General features: G+C 44.2%; 1 pseudogene; it reads right to left on the bottom strand.

Moving 5' to 3' along the window:
* Positions 1 to 1,118: 1,118 nt before the first annotated feature.
* Positions 1,119 to 18,088, bottom strand: part of LOC115310617 — a 48,286-nt pseudogene continuing 31,316 nt past the window's right edge.

Below are 18,088 nucleotides of genomic sequence, written 5' to 3'. Positions count from 1 at the left end.
GTCCCGGAACTCGAGTTTCTTCGAACCGGCCAGAACTGTGTTCGTCCGCGTTCCGCGATCAACCGCTTGCGTGTCGCCTATCGCTGTAAATGAGCAGACGACGCTTCACTTTCGAGTTTAAGTCTCTTTCAGCTCTTTGGCTCTTTCAGCGATTTCAAATTTTTTGAAACAGTGGGTAGGTTTCTGGGAGAGAATGATACGGACAGTGAAGACCTCCCTCAGTGAGGTTCTAGGACGAAGCTACCTTAATTTGAAGAGTTGTCGACGGTTTTACAGGAAGTATTGTTCCGCCCTTTTGAGTTCTGCGGTTGAAAGGTAGTTAGACGATTCCTTCAGTGGCGCCAGTGTTTTCTTTGAAACGGTAAATCCAAGCAGTGACGCGTAGGACCCTTGAGAGCTCGCTGTAGCGTTGCAAGTCAAGTACAGGATCGTCTACGGTAGTTGTTACTTTCAGTATATTGGTCTTGATGTCATTGTCTTCCATGTCGTCTACGTCGTCTCGTTCGGCATGCGCCTGTGGCCATTCTAGTGATGGTTTCTTGAGCCGAGAAGGACCAGTCCACCACAGGTTGTTTGACTCTAGGTTTGACGTGGAGAACCCTCTTGTTAGGCAATCTGCCGGGTTTTCTCTACTCGCGCAGAATCTCTAGCGAGCTGTAGCCGTGTTGTTTTGGATTTCCCTCACTCTATTGGCAACAAATGTCTCCCACCGGTGACTTTGACCTTGTTTTCTCTTCCACGTTGTGGTAGTGTCCACAAGTATACTTCGTAATCTTGAAGAGACAATGTTTTTTTTTACATAGCGCATTAATCTAGAACCGATGAGAGCTCCCATCAGCTCTAGGCGAGGAAGTGTCAGCTTTTTAAGAGGTGCTACTCGCGTCTTTGCAAGTAGTTGATGCATTTCTACTATGTTCTCGGAGTCAGATGTTCTTAGGTAGACAACTGCGCCGTAAGCCTTCGGACTGGAGTCAGTGATGACATGTAGTTCGTAGAACAGCGTAGTGTCTCGGAGTTCTTCGAACAAAGAATCGAGATATGGATATGACTTGTAGCTGTAGAATCACGTTGCACTTCGTGTTCCATTCTTGTTGTATGTCCTCAGGAAGACTATTGCTTCAGTCTATCTTTAATTCCCACAGTTTCTGGAACATATTCTTAACCCGGATGGTGAAAGGTGATAGCAATCCCATGATGTCGTAGATTATATTGGCTGCTTGAAGGACATATCGCTTTGTTTTTAAATTCGTTTTCAAGAAGTTCGACGTCGAGGTAAACGACAACTTCAAAGTGTCCTTCTCTGTATTCCAATTCATTCCAAGCACCTTGGTGTTTCTCGCCATATCAGTTGGTTGGGGGACTCCTTTCTGGAACAACGTTTGTAGTGCCTTGCTGTTGGATGCCCATTTTTGAAGATTCATGCTAGCTTGTGGCATGATGTCTTGTGTTTCGTTGAACAACTTGACTGCTGCTGCTTCACTCTGGGTGCCAGTCAAGAGGTCGTCGACATAGAAGGATTTCGCTAAAACCTGAGCTGCCTCCGGGTGGTTTTGAACTGTTCGGAAATGATGCTGTAGGGTAGCTGTCAGCAAGAAAAGACTGGATATGGTCCCAAACGGAACGCGGGTCATCCTCCATTCCTTAATTGGTGGTAACTGACCGGTTGTTGTGGGCCTCTCTTCAAACCACAAGAAGCGTAGCGCATCTCGATCCCTCTCTTTTACTGATATTTGCAGAAATGCCTTCTGAGCGTCTGCTGTCATAGCTATTTTATTCACTGGGAACCTTAGGAGAACCTGTAATAGGTCGTCAGATGCCTTTGGTCCCGTTTCAAAAAATCCGCTGAGACTCTCACTTCCTTGCTCGTGAGATGAGGCGTCAAATGTATTCTGATCTTCCTTGTGAGCGCCTCCTCGCGTACTACAGCATGGTGCGGCATGTAGTACTGCCGTCCTGTATTTTTCCTCGATTCTGGAACCGCCTGTGCATGTTCATCTTTCAAATGTCGACGGACCACACTGCCGTAAGTGCTCAGCAGGCGTTCATTTCTCCGCGGTTTTCGTATCAACCCGTTTAACCTTGCTGTCGCCAGCTCCTTGTTGTCCTGCAGCTCGGTTTTTTTGGTCGGCTGCAAGGGTAGTGAGACTTCATACCTTCCTTCAGTTCAACGAATCGACTCTTCAAATGTCTCTAACACCGTTTTCTGGGACCTATCGTCCTCGTCAGTGATTCCAAGATGTTCCAGGTCCCAAAAAGCTGACAAGTTGTTCGTTTCGTCTTCGGTGGTGACTCCTGCATTAAGGATACAGGCCATGACACGGTTTTGTGTTGTCAATAAATAATTTTCGTCCGTTGGTCCTTGCACCGTCTAACCAAGTCAAGTGCTTAGCGCTGTCAGCTGCTGACTGCTGACTCTCACTGCGGATGTTGTGACCCTTCATGATTTTCCATACTTAATCAGCACCGATTAATAGGGCAATTGATAGGCTCCTTTTGCGTTGTTGGTGGAGCGTAATTATGGAGTGCCTTCGTTTTGCTGTTTTGTTTCGTCTCCTTAATTCGTTGCAAGCGTGGGTCGAACATCGATGTAGCATGTCTGCCTTTGCAAGTATTGCAGACGATTATCATTCTGCAATTTCGCACTCTCTGCCCCTTCATGGCACGTTTAAAACATCTCATGTCGTCAAAGAGCTTCTTCTTTTTCTCATCTATTGTAGCATTCATGTTGCAATATTCCGCTGACTCTTTCGCCCCACTGTGTAGGAGAGCTGCGGAGCTTCTTGTTCCTTTTTTTCTGGAATCGTACTTCCTAGTGTCAGGTCGACTGTCTTGACTTGTCCTTTTTGTTGTCAGACCACTTTGTTTTCGATACTCTACTTCAATCTGAGGAAATTTTGAGGTCTCCAAATCTCCTTCTGACGTTAGTGGCTCTATAGCTCCGCTGAAGGATTTTCGTCAATGATATTCGATGAAGACGTCGGTTGGTAGAACCTTCATTAGTATCTCGTTCAGCATCGCAGAGTAGGACATAGCGTGAACTCCGAGATCTTTTAAGCCACGAATGTGTAGCTGAACGGCGTCGAGAAGTCTTATTAAGGCGCCAACGTCGTTTGATGATGGGACCTTTTGGAGCGTTCGAAGTTTTGAAAGATGGTCTTGCTCGATGAGTTTGTTGTCTCCAAATCGCCCTCGGAGTATAGCCAACACGTCTGTGTAGAGAATTAGACCCGTGAAGGCCAGCAGTGGCTCTAGCTGCGGGTCCAGTGAGAAGGACCGGAGGTAGTGAAGCTTGTCAGCCTGACACAGTCGAGCATGCTAGTCGATCGTGTTTTAGGACATATCTCAGAAGGATTGCCACTGAGAAGTGCTGCCGTCAAATTTCAACATCTCCAATTTCAGAAGTCTTGCTCTGGTGTTCTCGGTGGTGGTCGGAAGAATCGCCGGTGTCATGTTTGCTTCTACTGCATGGGCTTCTGGATTCTACAGAATCTCAATTCGATGACTCAGCGTTGCAAATGTCTGCGTTGAGTTGTCTTAGTAGGTCATTACCGCTTCATACTCTTGCTCAAAGTGTTCGTCGCTTACGAAGGATTCGAACTCTTGATCTAATATTTTCATCTCTTCGATATTTGTTGTTAATATCTAAAGAAGCGTTGAGAGCGAACTAAGATCATGATCGTCATTTGCAAGAGTTGCCCTGACCTCGTGGATGAGCCGAGTAGTCTGGGCTTGACGAGACGTTCACTTGTTCCGTACTCGCTCCATGTGGCTGTCTTCAGAAGCTCCTTGAGGTCTCGGTTCGCTTTTTGTAGCGTTGAGGTAGCCTTCCCGGGTTTCGGCACGATCAAGTTTCTGTAAAGACTTCCTCCAACAGCCTCTGATATTACAAGCGATCTAATCTGGACAGCTCGTCAAAGCGGTTGCACAATCAGTCCAGAGAAAAAAAAACTGTGTTGCGTGCCCGAGCCTTGGATTGCACGAGATCATCCTTTTCCCTGTTGGTCTCCTCTTTCAGTAGCGAGATGCTGTTCTGTTTCACAAGGTGCAAAAGAACGCGCAGTGGAATTTTGTGAAAGACGTAAGGGGCCACGTCGCGCCGGTTCTGCGTGAAAGGCTGCCCCGGCGGAGTCACAATCAACACTACGTTACACAGTCACCAAACCCAGTTGCTCTGATAGTTTGATGATTTCCTTTCCATAGTGTGAGAGGTCATCGGGCACCTAAACAAGAGAACTTCATCCAATTCCCCCTACTCACCGCTCATCCTCAGTGCTACATGTGTCAAGCGCCGCCATGTTTTCCGAGGAAGGGTAAAAAGCCAAAAGGCGACATCATCTGGTCTTCGATTTTTAGTATTTCAAAAATAAGGGCCGTAGTGCCTTCGCAATTGCGTTCAAGAAACATGTTTTGGGAATGCCGCTAATATATATTATCAAAATGTCGCTTACAAAGCTTCTAGATTTGATATTTTTGACGTCATAAGTAAAAAGATGCGAGGAGGTGAGAAGCGGGAGAGCAGGGCGCAAAAAAGTTTAAAAAAAAGGCGACCGCGCGTCGGAATTTTTTTGTTTTTTTGTTTTTTTGCGTTGTAGTATGCTTTTGCGTGTTTGTAACTACAAGTTGCATCGTCTGACGAAAACAAAAAACTACTGTTGGGGTTTAGGGCCTTTTTAAACAGCTGGTCCTCAGCCCACTCCACATGCGCCGTCAAGCCGCCAGGTTAAAGATTCTATATTTACTATCACATAACAGTACTGGCCTGAGAAGTGAATACTATTTATTTTTAGCGCCACTCAGATTAACACGACTAAACCACATTAATATAATACGCCCATATCTTGCTAGAACAAAACTTTTTCTTTTCAAAAATCTTTTTTTCCATTTATAATGGAGCATTGGAACTGTTTGCCGTCATTGCTTACTGAATGCACAAATGTTGAATCATTTGAGCGTCTCCTGGTTTCACAATTTTTGTAACCCGCTCCTCCTTCAGCAGCTTTGCTGCCCAAGCAGGAGAGGGTTAGGTACCTGTAAGTAATGGTAAATAAAAAAGAGGGTTACATACCTCTATCTGTAAATAAAAGCAAAATAATGCAACGCGCGTAGCGCAGTCTTTTTTGAAAGTACTAAATTTACAAATATTAAACCATTTCACAGTTAAATGCACTACTTGTACTGCAAAATGAAAGCAATTCACTACTGCAGCTATTTAAATCGTTCCGTTATTTCTGGAATTTGATCAAGTCTGGATTTTCTGGCCAGCTAAACACAAGAGTTTCTTCGATTTGAGGGCAGCGGTCACTTGTTATAGCCGGGGCTAGCCCCTCCTCCGCCCCAAGATACGCCACAAATCGCAATGGAATAGGCGTGAACAGGAAAGTCCAGCGCATCAAGCATCACCTCGTACTGCGAGAGCATTCCTGACTATGCTCAAGGTCCCGAATATCAGCTAACGCTATACCGAAAGTGACATAAATCTTTTATGAACTCAAAAAGGAGCAGCGAAACTCTGTCCCTGAATAATCAGCAGTCCTATTTCAGGGTGATACTCAAGCCCAAAGACACAGGGAAAATGATCACAGCAAGTAACCCCATGAAGTTCACAGAAAAGCCGGCAATGACTGCACAAGGCGAAGCCATGCTGGTCAGGCCAAACTGAAGACTGAACTTGCTGGCAATAGAAAGTAGAAGCGCGAATGCCACTGCAGCTCTTTCAGCACTCAAAATCATAGTTGGAATTTTTATTCAAAGTTACAAGCCCCTACCACGGGAATCGGCTGCTGGAGTGATCCACATAGTAGCGGTAGACAGTACCGAAGCATAACTTCAAGTGGATACGCGTGCAACAGCATCAGAGATCTCCATTCGCCGACCAGGTTCATCTGCGTCCGTCAACGTCGTTGTCCCCACCGACACTCTGCCTGAGTATGTCACTCTTGGTTATGCATGGCACGTAATGCAGCCCTTCTTTAAAAAAACCTTGCAAATGCTTGAAATGCAAGCGCTTTGGACATATTCCACCCACCTGCACGAAGGAGGCGCGATGCGCTTGATGCGGTGGTTGTCATGATCAGACTAAGTGCGACGCACATAACGCGCTCTGCTTAAACTGTGGCAAAGCTCATGACTGAACATCTCGTCTGTGTCCAGCATACGAAAGAGAACATAAAATTTACAGGTACAAAAGCGAAGCAAATGTTGATTACACATTAGCAAGAGAGGCTCTACCGTCTTCAAGGACGCGACAGATCAAAGCTTCTACTGACACATGCGCTTCCACAACAAAACAAGGTCTGATAGCTCGTCAACTGCAATAAAAGTTAACCAACGCATAACTACACCTTTCACCACCACCGACGCAAAATAGAAAGGAAACCAAGGAGCCTATAAAACATATAGATGCTGAGGACTCTACACTGCTGTTGGAGAATGAAAATAAATTTCCACCACTTCCTACTCAAGCATCAAGTCCTAATACACAAGACTCAGAAAGGAAGCCGCCCGAGAGCGTCCGATCAAAGGCCACAACACACCCTTCTATGTCAGGAGACAAGCTTCAGGGGACTTGAGGCCTGGTAGGCCGAGCGGCTAAACCCTGTTTGTCTGACCTTGCAGGTGAGAACTCTGAACTAATATTATAGTTAGACAAACTGTGCCGTAAGGCTGCAAATCCCCAGTGTTTCTTCTCTTCGTGGTATGGGCGTTGACCTGTCCGTTTATCGCGCTCGCATAGGATGTTTTTCCTACTCTCTCGCGCACGGCGCAAGCCGACACTTCCTTGTTTTCCCGCGGGCATTAGTATTTGTCCCCACAGCTCACGTATTGTTATTTTCTTTGTGCCTCTGCAACGTTTTGATTCTTGTCGGAAATATGGAGCTGAACCCCGGCCCCGGGGCCTTGGAAGAACTTCAAAATACGCTTAAAAACTTGTACAGCCATCTGAGCAATATCAACGAGAAAATGCAACCAAGCTTTCTACCATTGTAGATGAGGGGAGAAACATGACTGACAGAGTGACTCATTTAAAAGAAAGAGTTAGAGGACTTGTCACGGGTTCAGAACGACATTGTCGGTGTCCAAGCAAAAATAGCTTCTTTGGAAAATGAAGTCAGATCGATTTCCGCCACCTGTAACCGTCTTAGCAGTCTGCCAACCAGTTTGGACACGCTATATAACAAACAACGCCGGAATAGCCTGATTTTCAAAGGTCTTCTTGAAGAAGACAAAGCATCGTGCAACACATCTAAGCAAATTGTGAAGAACTTTATTCAAACGCACCTTGGAATTCAGGCCGGAGAAATCGAGCGCGCACACCGATTGGGAAGAAAGCGGGGGGAATACCCTTGTCAGATCATTGTTAACTTCCGTAGCTTTAAAAAGAAGCATGAAATCCTTGAAAATGCGTCAAAGCTGAAGCAACTCTAGAATTGGCGTGTTTGGATAGGTGAAGACTTTTCACCTAACATTCATCATGCTCGAAAAATGCTAAGGGAGTACGGTACGCCTCTTTGTTCGACCCAGACCCGTGTGCGCCTTGTTTTTGACAAGCTTTTCGTTGGGGATTGTATGTTCTTTTACAATTCAGAGCCAGGTGATGTGATTGAACAGGAAAGAACAAGCTCTGTACCTACACTAGCTGAATTATGACGTCACGCAAAGGAGCGCCTTTCGGGAACTGTGTCTTTTCTTGTCACCCATTTCAGGAATGTTGTTTCTAAGCAAGGAGAACTTTTGTGTTCGATCGAGATCTGTCAACCGCACGTGATACTTGGAACGGAAACTTTGCTTTCCAGTTACATTGATAACCGTGAGCTTGTTTTAGATAAAGATTATCTGCTTTGTCGGAAAGACCGGTAGCATTCAAAAGGTGGAGGGGTGCTAATCGCTATTAAGAAATGTTTCCACTCCGTCCCTGTCGAATTAAAAACCGATCTGGAAATGGCTTGGGTTCGCGTTAAGTTTTCATTTTCTTATGTCCTGGTTGTGTATGCTACAAGCCGCCACATGTTACCGTTGATTTCGTCCGTGATCTTTGTATTAACCTTGATGATGTTGTTTTTCGTTACCCCGGATTTCCTGTATTTTTTGGAGGAGGTTTTTTATTATCCAGGAATTGACTGTATTTCTTGTGACCGCTACCAGATTGCAGACATGTTTACGAGTGTATAGATTTCCTGAATGTTTTTAGAGCGCAGCTCTTAGGGGCCCGTTTCCGGCTTGAGCGGCGTCGGCCTCGCCGTCGGCGTAACCGCGAGGTCACGTAATCCCCACCGAGGTCACGTGACACCCCTAGGTCACGTGACCCCCCGAGATCACGTGACCCCTGAGGTCACGTGACCTCCAGAAGTCACGTGACCCCCCGAAGTCACGTGACCCCATTGAGGTCACGTGACCCCCCTAAGGTCATGTGACCCCCTGAAGTCACGTGACCCCCTGGTGACGTGACCCCCTTGAGGTCACGTGACTTCCCTGAGGTCATGTGACCCCCTGAGGTCACGTGACCACTGAGGTCACGTGACCCCCTGAGGTCACGTGACCCCCTGAAGTCACTTGACCCCCTTGAGGTCACGTGACCTCAAGGAGTCACCTATCCCTCAGTACTCTTCCATCCTCCTCCTCAAGAGCTGCGCTCTGACCGGCGTTACAGGGAACTGTAAACGGCTTTCATTTTTCAAATCTCTTCACCTCTCTCAAGTTGTTCTTGAGCCTACCCGAGGAACCTCCATTCTAGACCTATTTCTTACGACTATCCCTGACATAATTAAGCGCGTAAATGTTCTTGAAGAGATTAGTGATTATAAAATGGTGGTAATCGAAATCAAAATGGCAACTCAGCACCCCCGCAACCAGTTTAAAGAAATTCATAACTGTTTTAAGGCGAAAACTAGTGAAATAAGCAGTTACCAGGATCTTTCTAGGTAGCTTTGAGCTGTCCTCCTTACGATCTGTCGAAGAAAACTGGTCCGAATTTAAAAATCAGCTGAATTGTATTCTCAACGAATTCGTTCCAAGAATAAAAAATTCCGAACAACCCTTTACGTCCGTGGTTTTCTAAAAAAACTTACGCCTCTTCTTAACAAAAAGAAACGCTTGTACAACAGGGGCATGGAAAGCCACGACAATCTATCTTGGGACTTGTATAATTCCCATTCATCTATATGCGTTCTCAAAATTAAAAAAAGCTGAAACAACTTTCTACACAGATAAATTAAATGGCCTTCTGAAGTCAAATAAAATAAAATGCTTGAATTTCTTAAATGCGCCGAAAACAAGTTCTAATCGTAGCTTTGCGAATGCGGAGGGAAATAGAACTTGCGACCTTGAAACTGCTAACAATTTTAATGAATGTTTTAGTGAAGTTTTCACCAACGTATCGTTTCCGTTACCTTCTTGTGAATTGACCTATGACCATGCGCTTCTGTAAAAGATCACTGTTTGTTCACGTGGTATAGGAAAACTCATCGAACATCTCCCTTATTTGACTGCGGACCACACCAGCCGTTATTACAAAACTTGAAAATATGAATATGGACCTCGTACTTATATTTTGGATTAGACAATTTCTAACAAATATAACTCAATCCGTCGCAATTTCTACTCAGTTATCATCAAGCACTGATGCTAAGTCTGGCGTGCCCCAGGGCGCCGTGCTGAGACCCCTTCTCTTTCTTATAAATATAAATGATCTCCCTGTTAACATTTCTTCATCGATTCGACTCTTCGCAGGCGATTCTGTGTTGTATAGAAAGATGGCACATATAGCCGACACCTGTACGCTTCAAAACGATCTGAACTCGATTGCTTCATGGTGCAACAGGTGGCAGATGCGAATTAACATCGGCAAAACCAAATGTATGACTGTGACAAAAAAGCAGTCATCAGTGAGTTGAAATACGCTATCATTGGTAACCTTCTGGAAAAGGTAAAAATATATAAATATCTGCCCCAGTGAAAAAAGTCATTTGTATGAGAAATTTCTTATGTCCAATAAACACATATGAATCATACAAGATATATAAGAACATATAAGAACTATATAATAACCATATAAGAACTGTCCAATAAACACATATGAATCATACAAGATATATAAGAACATATAAGAACTATATAATAACCATATAAGAACTATATAAGATATATAAGAACCATATAAGAAACTTGTAAGAAACTTCTCAAAGGTGTCTTATATGGTGGTTCCATGTTCTTATATATCTTATATAGTTGTTGTATGGCTCTTATATGTTCTTATATATCTTGTGTCATTCATATGTATTTATTGGACACAAGAAATTTCTAATACAAATGAGAATTTCCAATAGGGTGTGTGTTTTCATTTCCGCTACTCTTAGTTGGCACGATTAAATTAAGTGCATAGTGGGGAAAGCCAGTCGTTCTTTTGGATTCATCAGACGGAAATTGTATTTAGCTCCCCCTGAAACTCCTTTTCTAGCTTTTAAGCCCTTTGTGAGATCTCAGCTCGAATACGCTAGCATCATATGGTCTCCCCACCAGGATTACCTGATTGCCCAAATAGAAAAAATCAAAAGAAAGCCGCGCGCTTCACTGCTGAAAAAAGGGCTAATTTACCCTTATTAGACGCCTGGCGCAAAATCTCCCGTCTGGCGTTCATCCACAATATATATTACTTTGATGTTAACCTTAAGGAACACTTATTGCCTACCCCTCATCACATCTTTCCCAGACATGATTATCCTCACAAAATTCGCTTATCAAATTGGCGCACCAACCAATTTCGCAATTCGCCATTACAGCTTGTCATTACAGAATGGAACTCATTGCCCCACCACGTTGTAGATACAACAGATAAAAATGAATTCAAACCTATATGTGAACGTTTGTTCCACTTTTCCCAGGAATGAGTAATGCGGAGGGCAAGTTCGTCTGCTTCTCGCGCAGGGGGTAGCGGTGACGTCAGAACGCCGAGCCCTGATTGGCTGATCGCGACCCCCTATCGGAGCGTCGTCTGCTCCTTTGCAACGTCGTCTGCTCGCAACGTCGTCTGCGTCTGTCTTACCTTTCCTGCGACTTTCGGAAGTGCAGAGGCCAGATTCACGAAACGATCTTACGCAAAAAATGTGCGTAAGACAAAACTTAAGAACAAATTCGTATTCACGAAACGAAATTTTCGTAAGTTTTGCGCAGGTTACGACAAAATCCTACGACAGCTCCGAAGCTGTCTCACGCACTTCTTACGATCAAATCAGCATGGCCGACAACGTCGCGGTCGCGACGACCCACGGACGTTTATTTTTTTACGTGCGGTTCTGACGCGTCCCGACTTCAAGCAGCAAGAAAAAAGTAAAAAGTACTTGAAACAGACCACGACGAACAAGAACGCTGGATCCACAAACACCCGGGAAAAGCTCCCACGGCCACGATCCCACCGAACGCGACCAAACGAGCTGGGCAGTTAGGCCTAGCAGGCTCTCCGCGACTCGGCGACCGTCTGCCCACGACCGGCTGGCGTGCTGAGTGGAATATGCCCGCGCGACCCTTGTGAACCCTTCCCGTATAATATTTTGATTGCTGACCTCAATTTTCGATTAAGGGGTCAATTTCTTCCTCTTGTTATCTTCTTGTTTCCCGAGGCAACGGTGACTCTCGCCGATGAAAAAGCGGTGAATCTCCGACAGACGCAGCAAAGGCAAAGTAGCCATCGCTTTGACCCCTTTGACTAGCAGACGTAAAGCAGACGACGTTAACTGCGCCAACCCGCCGACGCCGTTAAAGAGTGAGGGGTCTCGCCGCACACGAATGGAGGGAAAAAGTATTTGGGAGGGAACTTGCCTCGGTTCTAAGCAAAAAAACCTCGGCGCCCCGGGACACCTCGCCAGGGAGTCCTTTGACTTCCCTCCTTGATGCGCGTCTGCCAGTTGCTAGACAAAAACAACGTACCGCTCGAGTTATTTCGTCTGCCCTCTCTGAAAGGCGAGGTCGAGTTCGCTCCGAAAGTCGCAGGAAAGGTAAGACAGACGCAGACGACGTTGCGAGCAGACGACGTTGCAAAGGAGCAGACGACGCTGAGATAGGGGGTCGCGATCAGCCAATGAGAGTTCGGCGTTCTGACGTCACCGCTACTTCCTTTCTTATGCGCAGAAGACGAAAATGAGCCCACTTGCGAGGCTTATAGGATGGGCTCGGCAACACCCGTGGAACGATGAAGGCTAAACTGTTGCTCTTCGTCATACAGATCCTGAATCAGCCGGAACATGGTCCATTCCCACCCAAGCCCGCCCTAACGCCTGGAGCGAGAAAAGCCACCAGGGCTATCTTCGAATCCGCTGCGCTGGATTATCTGCATCTATAATAATAATAATAATATTATTATTATTATTCTTTATTCAGACAAGTGCCTAGGACGATGGGGCAAAAGGCGATTTAAATCGCCTGACAGGGCTCCATCCCCCTAGTCAGCAGCACAACGTACAGAAACATAGGAACAAAAACAATCAAATACTAATAGTGGGATTACACTGAGATACAGTGATATAACAAAAGAAATGCGGCCGGAAACTTTAATAAATCATGTTATACCTGAAAGGTACGTTTTCAGTGTTCGTTTAAATGTGTATATTGTGTTGGAATTATTTATCATAGAAAGTATTTCAGGGTGGTTGTTTAATAGCTGTGCGATCTGATTAAGTATTCTTTGTTTACCGTAGTTTGTGCGTACTCTGGACTGAGTGTAGTGGGTATGGCGAAATGAGTATATTGATGCATTGTTGATGTAATTTTCATGTACAAACTGAGGGTGTGCTTTTATTTTGTAAAACATGTAAATTGCCAGTTTTTGAATGAGTGATTGTTCTACCGTAGGAAGAGAATATTTGATAAAATATGGGCTAGAGTGTTCCTTATATGAGATATTGGCAATTGACCGTACTGCTCTTTTCTGTAAAATGAGCAGCTTGAATATACAGGTCTGTGAGCACGTACCCCATACCAAACTGCAGTAATTTAAACGAGAATGAACAAGAGTAAAGTATAACTGTCCTTTTAACCAAACCGGAATGATATATTTGAGCCTATTTATAATGCCTATTGACCGGGAGATGTTTGGCCGGATCTGATCAATGTGATAAGACCAATTAAGCTTTTCTTGAAAGTATACACCTAAAACTTGTGAGCTTTTACATATTGAAATTCACTATTTCTAAATCGTAAGTTAAGTTCTTGATTAATACTTTTATTTTTTGCTCGAAATATCATATACTTTGTTTTCTCGGTGTTTAGCTCTAATTCATTACATGTCAACCATGCACTTAATACAAACATCCAATCATTCAAAAGGGATTCAAGTTCATCTATGTTGGCACCAGAAAAAAATAAGTTTGTATCATCGGCGTATAGCACAATGTCAGGTGTGTGGGGAATGTTGACAATATCATTAATATACGCCAAAAATAAGAGTGGTCCAAGGATGGACCCCTGGAGAACACCATATTGTATTTTACCGATTTCTGATTTCTCGCAACTTAAAGTCGTATATTGCACACGATCTGATAAGTAATTTTGAATAAGTTCTAGGGCCACTCCTCTAATACCATAGTTATACAACTTCTTCAGAATTATTTCATGCTTAATAGAATCAAACGCTTTCCTGAAATCTAAAAATATCCCTAATGTGTAAAGCTTGGTCTCAAAATTGGTTAAAATTTTGTCCTTGATTTTCAGTAAAGCTTCCTCGGTTGATTTCCCTTTTTGAAATCCATATTGTTGTTCAACAATTAGGTTATTTTTAACGAAATGGTCCGACATCCTGGAGTTTATTATCTTCTCTATTACTTTTGAAAATACTGGCAATACAGATATAGGTCTGTAGTTGTTTAAATTATTAAGTGGCGCCCACCTTTGTGTATTACTGATACTCGGGCGATTTTTAATTGAGCAGGAAATATCCCGGTGCTTAATATTTTATCACAGATTGCTGATAGTGGTTGACATATTACCCCAGCAATTGCTTTTATTCCTACTGAAAAAAACCATTTGGCGCCTATATGAAAATAAACGGGTCCATACCGGTAACAGTTTAACCATACCGATCACCAGTTTGTAAAAGGGGTCGCCCGTATGGCTCAAAGGGGTCCCCCGTATGAGCCATAACGGTCACCTATTTGGACAAACAGGTCGCTCCTTTGGCAAACGGGTCGCTCCTCTGGGCAAATGGGTCGCTCGTCTGGGCAAATGGGCGACTCGTTTGGGCAAACTTGTCGCACGTTTGCTCAAACCGGTGACCATGTTGCAAACTGTTCCGGTTTAATCAAACGGCTCTCCGGAGCCCGTTTGATATTGAACGGACAGATCGGCGGCGTGGTCACGCCTAGCGTTTCAGCCGTGGAAGCCAATGTTTCCGGAAGGCTGGGAGCGCCGGTTCATCGATTTCAGATCGTCCGCGTAATGCAAGTAATTATATTTATATTTCAATTGCGCTGATGTTCGCTTATACTGCAACTAAAGCTAACACCTTTTTTTTTCTTGTTTTACGTAAACGTGCGACGTTGCTGAGCCGATATTTTTGACAGAACTTTAAAACTTTGTCCATCTTTGTTGCCTCAATTTACTTATTCAGCTCGAATCTCTCTCGCAGACGACGCGACCGCGTGAAAGAATGTATGTCTAGACTCCGTTTCACTTTAATTCAAGACGCAGCGAAGATAGCACGTGTACACGCGGCTGCAAGAACATCGAGCATTGCGAGAGCACGCCCGCCGTTGCAGCAGTCAAACTACGAGCTCGCGCTGAGTACTTTCTTCGCTCGGGCGCAAGCCGAGCTTCTGGCCGACCCGCCGCCATTTCCAAGGTTCGAGCGTGCTAAAATCCGAGCGCGCGCGCGCGTATGTTTTTTGAGGCTACGAAAACACATCTCACTGGAATGCCTGGGGAGAGGGAGAGGGGCTGTACCGGTGGTCCCGGCGCCTTGAACCTCGCCCCCTCTCTACTCTCTTGTCGCCCCTGTCATGTGACCCGCAGTAACGCGTGAGCTACACGCTGATAAGCCTCGAGATCCGGAAAGGTTGTTGTCAGTCAGTTCCAGTTCCAACTTCGCTCGTCCACCTGCTTCGATCTGTCGTCTAACCCTGCGGTCTTATTAGGATGTCACTCGACAACGTATTGGATGTGCACCAAAACTATCAGTGTTCGAAAAGTCCTACGCCTATATCGGCAACAAGCGATTCTTCAAAGAAGTCAGGAATTCTTGCGGTTTGGTTGGGTTCGGCAAATGACAGCTAGTGCGCCACATCGTGTTGAAACTTCCAAGGAGCTGTTCCCTCTCGTTTGTGTTTGTGTGGTTGTCCTGCTTTGACCGTGTCGACAAATATCACGGATTACATCTTTCAAGTCCGCTATTTTTATGGTAAGTGCACTTCAACCAACTTCTTGGCAACGATTGACCGTTCTTCTACTCGTACTCTTCCAGATTACCTATATAATTATGCAGCCACTATTCTTGCGGCAGCCAGGCGGATAATTTCTCGAAAGTCTACCTTCATAGTCAAGAATTACCTCGGTTCTTGTTTGCTTTGCTATCTTCTCAGTTGTATAAAAGCTTAGAGTGCCTCTCACATTTCACAGATCGCTAGCACGTTTGTACTTGTCTACAGAAGACGTAATAAACTTTAAGTTTAAGATAACCGACCTACCAGACGATCCCCATTTAGGGCTAGCGCATAATTTCCCGATTCGAATGGCACGTTCAAACGTGTGGTCACGTGCAAGGTCGAACGGGCACCCGTATCAAACGGTCACCTGTATCAAACGGGTACCGTTTCGAGCGGGTACCGTTTCCAAACGGCTACCCGTATCCCATAATCACGTTTGATCCAAACGGGTCGACAAGTTTGCACCCGTTTGAATTTCAAATGTTTTTTTTCAGTAGGGATTGGTTTAACTTTCAACTCATCATCGCCGCATGCGCCGCTGTTTCTTAATGAATTTATTACGTTAAGCACTTCAGTCCCTGTAGTTGGTGACAAAAATATAGACTGTTGTAAACATACACGGGTATGAAATTCAAAGTTTCTTTCCTGTTGTAAGGAGAAGGTCGGAGCGCCCGAAAGCAAAAAATGAGCATTAAATAGATTTGCAAGTTCTCTACCAGAATAATCCACGTCATCTATTCTAAGGACATTGGGGATGGTACTGCTTGACTTGGACATCAGTTCTTTTGCCGTCTTCCATACTTTCAGTGGATTATGTTGAATTGTAATGAATTTATTTTTATAATAGTTTACTTTCGCCTTTTTTATGTCGGAGTTTAGCTTGTTCCGTCTCTTTTTGTATTCAGCGAGTATATCGAGGTCTTTTGTTTTTATGAATGTGCCGTAAAGTTTATTTCGCTCATTAATTCGTTTGAGAAGTCTTACGGTAATCCAGGGTTTCCGTGATTTCTTATGTCTTTTAGCTTTCCTAAATGGGAACGCATCTTCATAGGCTTCTTTTATATTTTCTATAAACTTATCGTAGGATTTACTAGGGTTTGGCTCATTGTATATATCATTCCAGTGTATGGCCGATACAAGCGTAACAAAGCGTTCGATCCTATAATCGTTTATGTCTCGATAATAAGGGTTAGTTATATTCGTTTTATTGTAGCCAACGTTTGTGCATGGGAGAAAGCAAAAGAGAGGTAAGTGATCACTTAAATCCACCGTCAGTACACCAGATACTACGTCATTTCTCATTGCATTGGTCAAACATAAATCAATTAAAGTTTCCGTCTCAGATGTAACACGGGTAGGACAATCAATTACATTTTCATAACCATGTGATTGCACGAGATCTAAAAATTCTAACTGCCATGAGTCAGACAACATCAGATTAATATTAAAATCACCAACTAGTATCATAGGAAGTTTACTCTCAGATGCATACTGAAAAATGTCTTGTAAAAAGTCTAGAAAAACACTGGGTGATCCGGATGGCGGTCTGTACACAACACCTATATAATGTAATCACGACACCTTACAAGAAGACACTCATAATTCGCAGAGACACGAGTATATTCAGAGATAACACTGCACTCCAAGTAGCTTTTATAGTAAAGGGACACTCCCCCACCTTTTTTCCCAGTTCGAAATATCTCTGTGTGGTAGTAACCGTTAAATTCAGGAATATGTGAATCATTCGTAAGCCATGTCTCAGTGAATGCTAGGATATCAAAGCGTAGTTCTAGGCAGTCAAGTAACTGTTCAATTTCGTCACATTTGTTTCTAATGCTTCTTGTGTTTAAATGAAATACAGATAATCTATTGTCATTGTGTGCAATGTTTCCATTAACAAGATTTCTGAACAAATTGTTATCATAATAACCGTGTTCTGTGGAACAACTACCCATTATCGACAAAATAAAAGTAAAAGTGAACTTCGCGTTTCTGATTAACGTATCAGTTCCAGGTCATCTTCGCGTTCTATCCTGATAAGATGGACACCGGCAGCTTTTCTCACGAACATCTTTCCTTCTTTGTGCCATGCAAATCGATAGCCCTTTTGAGCGGTTTTTGTCCTAATCTGCCAGAATAACTTTTTGTTTTGAGCTGTCAGGTTTTCATAGATTCGCACTGTAGATTTCATCTGCCTTAGGCGCGCATTTCCCTGTAGCCACTTATCTCGGGTGAGACGTGACGCAAATCGCACTAAGATGACTGGAACTTTGTCGGACTTGGGGGGGAGTCTGTGTGCTGCCTCTATATCTTGCTCGGTCAGCTTTGGTAACTGAAGTTGTTCCGAGAGCGCGTTTAGTTGACTCGGTAAGTTTTCATTTCCGGAAGGTGCCAGCCCGTGTACTTCAATGTTTTGCCTTCTACTACACTGCTCTAGATGGTTCACTTCGCGCCTGAGCTGTTGGACCTCGGTGTCGCCACTTTTTTCCACCCTCCCGATACGCTTTTTTAGCTCGCTGATTTCGTTTTTCTGCTGCTTAACTTCGGTAAGCAGTACGTCACACTGGTCAGAAATGACCTGGACCGAGCGCTCGATTCCATCAACAGTGTTCTTGATTTCCATCAATGCGTCAACTTTTGCGTGTAGTGTCATCAAAACAGAGAGTTTTCTACTTATTTCCGCA

This window comes from Ixodes scapularis, unplaced genomic scaffold (assembly GCF_016920785.2).
Source record: "Ixodes scapularis isolate PalLabHiFi unplaced genomic scaffold, ASM1692078v2 PGA_scaffold3__209_contigs__length_174095766, whole genome shotgun sequence".
Lineage (NCBI taxonomy): Eukaryota > Metazoa > Arthropoda > Arachnida > Ixodida > Ixodidae > Ixodes > Ixodes scapularis.
Note: the sequence above shows the minus strand (reverse complement) of the source record. Positions and strands in the feature narration are given on the sequence as shown.